The sequence below is a fragment of the Nycticebus coucang genome, chromosome 2 (assembly GCF_027406575.1).
Source record: "Nycticebus coucang isolate mNycCou1 chromosome 2, mNycCou1.pri, whole genome shotgun sequence".
In the NCBI taxonomy this organism is placed as follows: Eukaryota; Metazoa; Chordata; class Mammalia; order Primates; family Lorisidae; genus Nycticebus; species Nycticebus coucang.
The window spans coordinates 141699087-141708089 of record NC_069781.1 but is presented as its reverse complement, the minus strand read 5'-3'; positions in this window follow the sequence as shown (position 1 = coordinate 141708089).

Below are 9003 nucleotides of genomic sequence, written 5' to 3'. Positions count from 1 at the left end.
TACCAACATACACACACTCACGCACATCCACACACCCACACACCAACACTCACACACATTCATACACCCACACTCACATGTACACACACACACACTCATCCACCCACACACTGACATATGCACCCTCACACACACTCACACACACATTCAGACTCACACGTGCATGCTCACACACATGCACACACTCATGTGCACACTCATATGGTCACTCACACACACGTGCACACTCATACACTCTCACTCACACAGACTCACATGTACACACACGTGGACACTCACACTCACACACTCATACTCACACATTCAGACTCACATGTGCATGCCCACACACTCACACTCACATGTGCACAATTACAAGATCACTCACACCCACACTCACACATGCACAGTCACACACAGATGCACATATGCATGCTCACACACTGACTTACATGTGCATTCTCACACACATGCATGCCCACACACTCACATGCTCACACACTCATAAGTGCACACTTGCACACACTTACAGACTCACATGTGCACACTCACACACCTGTGCAAGTTTACACACACTTACAAACTCACATGTGCTTGCTTACACATGCACTCTCACGCATACACTCACATGTGCTTGCTCACACTTGCATGTGCACACTCACTCTCACACACTCAGACTCACATGTGTACTCACGCACACACGCTCACATACAGACTCACTTGTGCATGCTCACTCACGCATGCATGCTCACACATACTCTCACACACTCACAGACTCATGTGCATGCTCACACATACATGTGACGCTCACACAGATTCATGTGCATGCTCACACACTCATGGTCACACACTCACATGTGCACATTCACACACAGACTCACATGTGCATGCTGACACACTGTCACACTCACATGTACACTCACACACTCACACATGCACAGACACGTGCGTGCTCACACTCACACATGCACGCTAACATACACTCACATGTGCATAATCACACACATTCACAGACTCACATGTGCACACTCACATGGTCACTCACTCACACAAGTGCATGCTTATACACTCTCACACTCACATGTGCATGCTCACACACTCCCAGACTCACATGTGTATGCTCTCGTAAATACTCACATGTGCATGCTCCCATACATACATGTGCATGCTCACACTCACACATGTACACACACACTGACATGTGCACACTTACACACACTCACAGGTGCACACTCACCACTCACACTCACATGTTCATGCTCACACACTGTCACACTCACATGTGCATGCTCATACACATGCTCACTCACACATGTGCATGCTCACACTCACACATGCACACTCACACACATGCACACTCATACATGCTCACTCACACACATGTGCATGCATACACTGTTTCCTCATCTCCAATTCTCCCAACATAATTATAATTTGTTAGTTTAGATCAGTAATTACTATTTATGATACTGCTATGAAAAAGGCTACTCATAGCTGAATTGCTTAGTATATGACAATGACTTTTCCTTTTTTGCATTTATTGTTGTTTCCAAAAGCAATAATTGTCTTGTTTTCATTTCCTTAGTTTTCTATGAATGGATCAGCATTCCAATCCCAAACTTCTCCCCAAATATCTAAATCTCATTAAAATATATCAGTTATGTATTCTTTTATTTATTTATTTATTTATTTATTTATTTATTTATTTATTTATTTTAGAGACAGTCTCACTCTACTGCCCTGAGTAGAGTGTCATGGCATCGTAGCTCACAGCAACTTCAAAGTCTAGGGCTTGAGAGATCCTCTTGCCTCAGCCTCCTTGAGTAGCTGGGACCACAGGCGCCCACCACAGCATTGGCTGGTTTTTCTATTTTTAGTAGAGATGGGGTCTCGCTCTTGTTCATGCTAGTCTCAAACTCCTGAGCTCAAGGAATCCACCACCTCAGGATTCCAGAGTCCCAGGGTTATGGGGTGAGCTGCCACACCCACCCTAATTGTGTATTTTTAAAGAAAGTTCTCCAAGAGATGTCAGCCTTCTAGTGGTCTCTGGATCTTCCCCAGTTGCCAAGTTAGAATATGTTCCCATTGAAATCCTGAGGATGCTCTCTGCCTCCTCCTGGACTGTTGTCCCCACAGCCACAGCCCTCTGGCTCCTCCTGGCCTGTGGTCCCCGCAGTCACAGCCCCCTGGCTCCTCATGGGCTGTGGTCCCCTCAATCACAGCCCCCTGGCTCCTCCTGGGCTGTGGTCCCTGCGGCCCAGGACTTTGGGCTGCTGCACTGAATCACACTCTTATCCGGGTACAGCAACTTTTCAGGTATCTTCCTGAGGAAAGGAAGGGAGGTATATTTATCAACCCCCACACTTAATAGAGCATTTTTCTAGGTTTAAAGTTGGAAATAATTTTCCATCAGAACTTTAAAGGTTTTGCTCCATTGTTTCCAGCTCTCAATTCTGCTACAGAGAAATACAAAGGCATTTTTAATCTTCATCTTTTGAATCTGACATCTTTTTTTTCTGTCTTTAAACCTTCAGATATAGTTGTTCCTAGAATTGTGATATTTCAATGTTAGGCTTGATTTCATTTTATTTTTTGAGATCTATCATGTTGGGTACTTCATCTACCTTTTCAATTTGAAATCCATGTTCTTCAATTTGGAGAAACTTCTTTGAAGATTTTAAAAATAATTTTCTACCCTCTGAATGCTTTTTGCTATTTCTGAAACTCTTTTTGGAGTTTTCGGTGTCACACCTCCTGAACTCTGCTGCTGTTACCTTTTCTTTCTTATTACTCATGTATTTGACTTTTTGTTCTAGATGTGAACAATTTCCTAATCTTAACGTGCTGAATTTTCCATGTATCTTAATTTTGATTTACAAGAGCTCTTTCTTGCCTTGTTTTTTAAAAGGCTTTATTTTTCTAAGAGGGACTCTATCTAACAAATACAAACACTGTACTCTAATTCTTTGTACCCTCAAATTAACCTGAAACAATAATAAAATAACATAAAATAAATTGAAAAGGCAGCCTTTTTTTTTTGCAGTTTTTGGTTGGGGCTGGGTTTCAACATGCCACCTCCGGCATATGGGGCCAGTGCCCTACTCCTTTGAGCCACAGGCACCACCCTGAAAAGGCCATTTTTCTTTGGAGTAGTTTTAAGTTCATGATAATATTGAGAGTACAGTACAGAGATTTCCATCTGCTCCCTGCCCCCACACATGCACAGCCCTTCCCCATTAGCAACATCCACCAGAGTGGGCTGGGGGTGGTGGCTCACACTTGTAATCCCAGCACCCTGGGAGGCAGGGTGGGAGAATCCCTTGAGCTCAGGAGTTTGAGACCAGCCTAAATAAGAGGAAGATCTCGTCTCTAGTTAAAAAAAAAAAAAAAATTACCCAGGTGTCATGGCAGGTGCCTATAGTCCTAGCTACTTGAGAGACTGAGGCAGAAGGATCACTTGAGCCTAGGAGTTTGAGGTTGCTATGAGCTGTGACACCAGAGTACTCTAGCCTGGGCAGCAGAGTGAGATTCTGTCTAAAAAAACTAAAATAAAATTCCAGCAATACCATAAGAGTGGTATGTTTGTTACAACCGATGCGCCTACACTGACACGCCACCACCCATAGTTCCTCGTTCACATCGCTGTACACCCTGTGGGTATGGACAGGTGTAACCTCAAGGATCCACTGTGATGGTGCCGTTCAGAAGCCTGCCCCGCCCTGAGGCTCCTCTGTGCTCCCTCCCCTCTAATCTCCTGCTCCAGTTCCTGTCTGGGCACTTTTGTCTTTTCCAGGATGCCACACGGTTAGAGTCCTGCCCATGCAGCTGTTTCAGACGGGCTGCGTTGACTTAGCACTTACAGTTCCTTCCAGCTTTTTCATGGCGTCATAGCTCTTTCAGTTTTCCCCTTTTCCTGGTACTGAGTCATATTCTGTGGTCTGGGTGTCCCACTGTTGACTTATTTGTTGGCTCACCTGCTGAAGGACTCACGGTTGCTTCTAAGCTTTGGCACCTGTGAATAAAGCTGCGGTGGACACAGGCCCAGGACACGTGTTTGACTTCTCCGAGGAGAATCAGGGAGCATGATTATAGGATCAGATGGTAGTAACGTGTTTAGTTTTGTAAAAAACTGCCAACTATCTTCCAGAATGACTGCCACGTCTTACATTCATGCCAGCAATTGCCTTTTTCTCTAATAATAGTTTTTAAAACAACATCCTGTTCCTATTTCATGGATGCAGTGTCTTTCCCTTTCCTTGTAAAGCTGCTATAATCGCACAGTACAGATGCTGCAGTAATGGCTTCATTCTTGTTAAGGTTTTATTTCTCTGCATGCTTTCTGTTCTCTTCAAGAAGATTTTTCCTATTGGTAGATTTTGTTCATTATGTTTGATAGGACAAGCTTCCCTCAGAGAGCTAGTCATTCTTTCTAGCTGTTCACATTTAAGAATGGGCTACTGAGATAAGGAGTGGTAGGTCTGCACGTGAAGTGGGGGGCTTACAACACGCACAGGGGTGGGCGCTTTCATCAGGAAGCCCCTGACCTCACTGTAGGTTTTTCTTCTCAGGCTGTTCAGAATCTCTGCAGAAGTCTCTTCCCAGCTCCTGCTTGGAGTTACTAGCCTGCTGTAGAGGTTTCTGGGTATCAACCGGTAAAGGGGAGGAGGGGACTCAATATTCAGCATACAAATTTTCACCCTGTGTCCCTGTGTTTAGAGCTATGTCCCATTCCCCTGCCCCACCTGCTCCAGGCACCTGGTGTCAAATGATGTCTCTGTTCTGTCCTGAGAGTGTCACCTAGCTGTGTGTGACTTCTGGGGGGGGGAGGGGAATATTTGCTAGTGTAACCATTTCTTAAACAACTTTTTTAACTAATCATACTTATTATCTGCTTTCATTTCCAAAGCCATCTGGATGCTTCAAATTCCTGAGTTTTTTTGGAAAGCGGAGTTGAAATGAGATTTTTTGTTTCTTGGCATTCACCACTATATAGACTTAGGATTCAGGTTTCTTGATTCTCTAAATCTGTTTTTTTCTCTTGTAGTTTTAGTAATATTCTCTTTCTTCTGCACTCTTTGACCTATTAGCTACCTGTATTACTTTAAAATGTATTTTTCTATTGTTTTAGTGAAGTTTTTGTGGGAAAAAAAATGAAGTTAGGCCAGCCATGGTGGCTCACATCTGTAATCCTAGCACTCTGGGAGGCCAAGGCAGGTGGATTGCCTGAGCTTAGGAGTTCAAGACCAGCCTGAGTAAAGCAAGACCCTGTCTCTAAAAATAGAAAAAATAGCAGGTGTTGTGGCAGGTGTCTTTAGTCCCAGATACTTGGGAGACTGAGACAAGAGAATTGCTTGAACCCAAGAGTTTGAGGTTGCTGTAAGTTATGACACCACGACACTCTACCAAGGATAACAAAGTGAGACTCTGTCTCAAAAAAAAAAAAAAAAAGTTAAATTAGTGTGCCTAGTCAGCAACAGTTTGGCAAAGGGAGGTAATATCTTCAAGTTTTATATGGATGTCTTAAAGTTGAGTAATGCTGTGGGTCTACACTGAGAATTTTTTAAAATTTTCAATTACCTGCATTTACAGGTACAGGTAATTGATTAATGGTGGACTTTGCAACAAAAACTAAATCAAATTGCCTTTTGCTGTTTCAGTGTCCCATCCAGGATAGCACAGCACTTCTGTAAAATTGTGTCTTCTTAGGCTTCTGTGGACTGAGACAGATTTCCTGGTTTTTAACGACTTAGAAATTTTCTACAGTTCTTAGTGGCATTTTGCAGAAGGTCCCTTAGTTTGGGCTTGTCTGATGACTTTCTCATGGCCAGGTGACATTATGTGTTCTTCAGAGGAAGACCAAAGACATAAAAATGCCATTGTCACTCACATCACACCAAGAGTACAGGATAGCAACATGACATGCCACACCAACTAGCACAATCTATTCTTCAATCCATTTTGTTTCCAATCTTAATAGTCACTAGTTCTTATCAGGATGTAACAAGAGGTTGGTTTGCCCATCCACTCTAAATAAATTTTCTCACCTGGTTAAGATGGTGTCTATGTTTCTCCATCATAGTTTTGTTTTTTTCTGTTGTTTTTCCTTTCTTCCTGATGGTCTGAGGGTTTTTTTTTTTTAATTTTGTTTCTGTTTCAAGATTGTCCTTATATATTCTTTTACGATAGGTCTGCTGATGAAAAATTCTCTTCATTTTCTTGTGTCTAGAAATGTTCTTATTTTCCCTTCATTCCTAAAGGACAGTTTTGGCAAACATAGCATTCAGAGTTGGCATGTCTTTTCTTTTGGCACTAAACATGTTGCACCACTTTTTCTGGCTTCTATGGTTTCTGATGCGAAACCGGCTGCAACTCAGATTGTTTTGCCCCAGTAGATAAGGTATTATTTCTCTCTCACTTCTTTCAATATGTGTTCATTGTCTTTAGTTTTTAGAAGTTTGTGGCCTGACATGAATTTCTTTCTTTCTTTCTTTTTTTAATCCCAGCTTTTCGAATCTGTGAGCTTATACACACAACATAGCTAGTTTAGGAAAATTTCAGCTATTATTTCTTCAATATATTTTTATACCCTTATTTTTCTCCTTCCTGGGCAATGCTGGCACAAATATCAAAACAGATCTTTTGTTAGATTCCTGCAATGCCCAACATTGTTATTTTTTTCTTGCAAATAGGGTCTTACTCTGTTGGCCCAGCTTGAGGGCAGCAGCACAATCATAGCTCATTGTACCCTTGAACTCTGAGGCTCAAGTAATCCTCCTGCCTCAGCCTTCTGAGTAGCTGGGACTATAGGCTTGTGCCACTAATTTTCTATTTTTTGTAGAGTTAGGGTCTCACTATGTTGCCCAGGCTAGCCTTGAACTCCTTGATCTCAAGTGATTTTGGGGCCCCAGAATGCTGGAATTACAGGTGTGAGCCACCATGCCCCAACCTTCCTTTTCAGACTATTTTTCCTCTATCACATAGATTAGATAATTCCCACTGTTTTGTCTTCAAGTTTCCTGACTTTCCCATGTCATCTCTGTTCCGCTGTCAAGTCCACCTCATAAGTTTCTTATTCCAGTCACTTTGTTGTATACTTCTACAATTTCCATTTGGTTCTTTTGTATATCTTTTTTTTTTTTTTGCAGTTTTTGGCCAGTGCTGGGCTTGAACCCACCACCTCCGGCATATGGGGCTGGCACCCTATTCCTTTGAGCCACAGGCGCCGCCCCTTCTGTGTATCTTTTATTTCTTTGCTGAGACTTCTATTTTTTCATTTATTTCAAGTATATAGCAGAACCTCCATAGTTGACCACCTCTCTACACTGACCACCGCCTTAGTTGACCTAATGTTCGTAGACCAGATGTGCACCACGTGTACATATCAGCACAGTAGGCCTCGTTTCTTACACTGACCAACTCTGTATGTTGACCAGCTTGTTTCAGTCCCTTGGATGCTCAATTTACAGAGGTTCAACTGTATTTATAATTAACATGTTGAAGAATTTTTACAATGGCTGCTTTAAATTTTTGTCAGATAATCTCAACATTTGTATTATCTGGATGTTGGTGTCTACTAATTGCTTTTTCTCATTCAAGTTCATATTTTGCTGTTTCTTGCTATGATGAGTGAGTTTCTATTGAATTGTGAACAGTTTGGGCATTATGCTATGACAGATTAGATCTTATTTAAATCTTTCATTTTATCAAGCCTGTTATGACACTGTGCTCATGGGCAATGGTGGGTCTGCCTCCTTACTACCAGATCATGGTAAAAGTCTAGCTTCCTTCATCAACTTCCTTTGACACTCTGGGGGCAGCAGGTGCCTCTTTTCTGATGAGCAGAGGTAAGAATTCAGGCTCCCTACCAGACCCCTCCTTCTGGGGAATGGGTTGGGGTGGATGTCCAGCCTCCTCACGCAGCCTGTCCTGGCATTACAGGGATTGAGAGCACCTCCTTTGGACTGGATGGTGGTGACATTCTAGCTTTCCACTCAGCCTCCTCTTTGTTTCTGTATATATATTCTGCCAAGAATACATAAGGACAATATATAAGCGGGAGAGAAGGAGCACCTCCCTCCTGTGTGGTGGTGGCAGGAGTCCCGGATCCCCTCGTGGCCCCCACTGACATTGTGGGAGTGCCTCATTGGGCAGGGATGAAATCCGAGCTCTCCATATGTCTTCTATGATGCCACCCTGGTGTGGGGGCTCATTAAAGCTGCATGAGCGTGAAAGTCTAGGGCTCCCACTTTGCCTTTGTTAATGGAGGTAAATATCTGTCCCAAATTTTTCCATGGTGTTTGCCTGGGATAGGGTGGTTGTTGTCTAAGTTTTCTGTCTGCTAGATCGTCCTTTTCCTCGTACTTTGTCGAGGGCAGCTGTTCTCAATCTGTGGGTCGTGACCCCTTTGTAACAATGAAAATACATGATGGCATTAGGAAGGTTGAGAACCACTGGTCTAGGGAGAGCACATGTTTCTTAGGAATGTATGTGTGAGTGTGCTACTGTGTTGTTTCCAGCGGCTCACTTGTCCAGTACCCAATCCAATCAATAATGTATGTACATAAAATAAAGAATATACTGCCACGTTGATTGCTAAGACCAACATTCTTGACATGTGTGATTTTTCTCCACCTTTCAGAGAGACCTTATTTTGTTTTGTTTTGTTTTTACAATGTCCAGTTTTAGTACTTGTTATCAGAAAAAATAAAGAGAGATGCACTTACTGGAACCAGAATCAGCCACCCTGCTCGTTTTTAACTTGGATAGTTTTCCTTTCAGAGCTCTTTGTGTTTTCCTGACACAATCTCTTTATCAGATATGTGATTTACAGATAATTTCACCCAACTTGTGGCTTGTCTTTAAATTTCTTTCATGGAGTGAATGGTTTTAATTTTGATAAAGTCTTTATAGGTCGTACTTTTTAATATCTAAAATCTCACAAACCAGACAGAAGTGTTGTTTGATTTTGTCAAATGATTTTTCTGTGTCTACTAAGATAATTACGGGATTTTAGATTCTCATTAT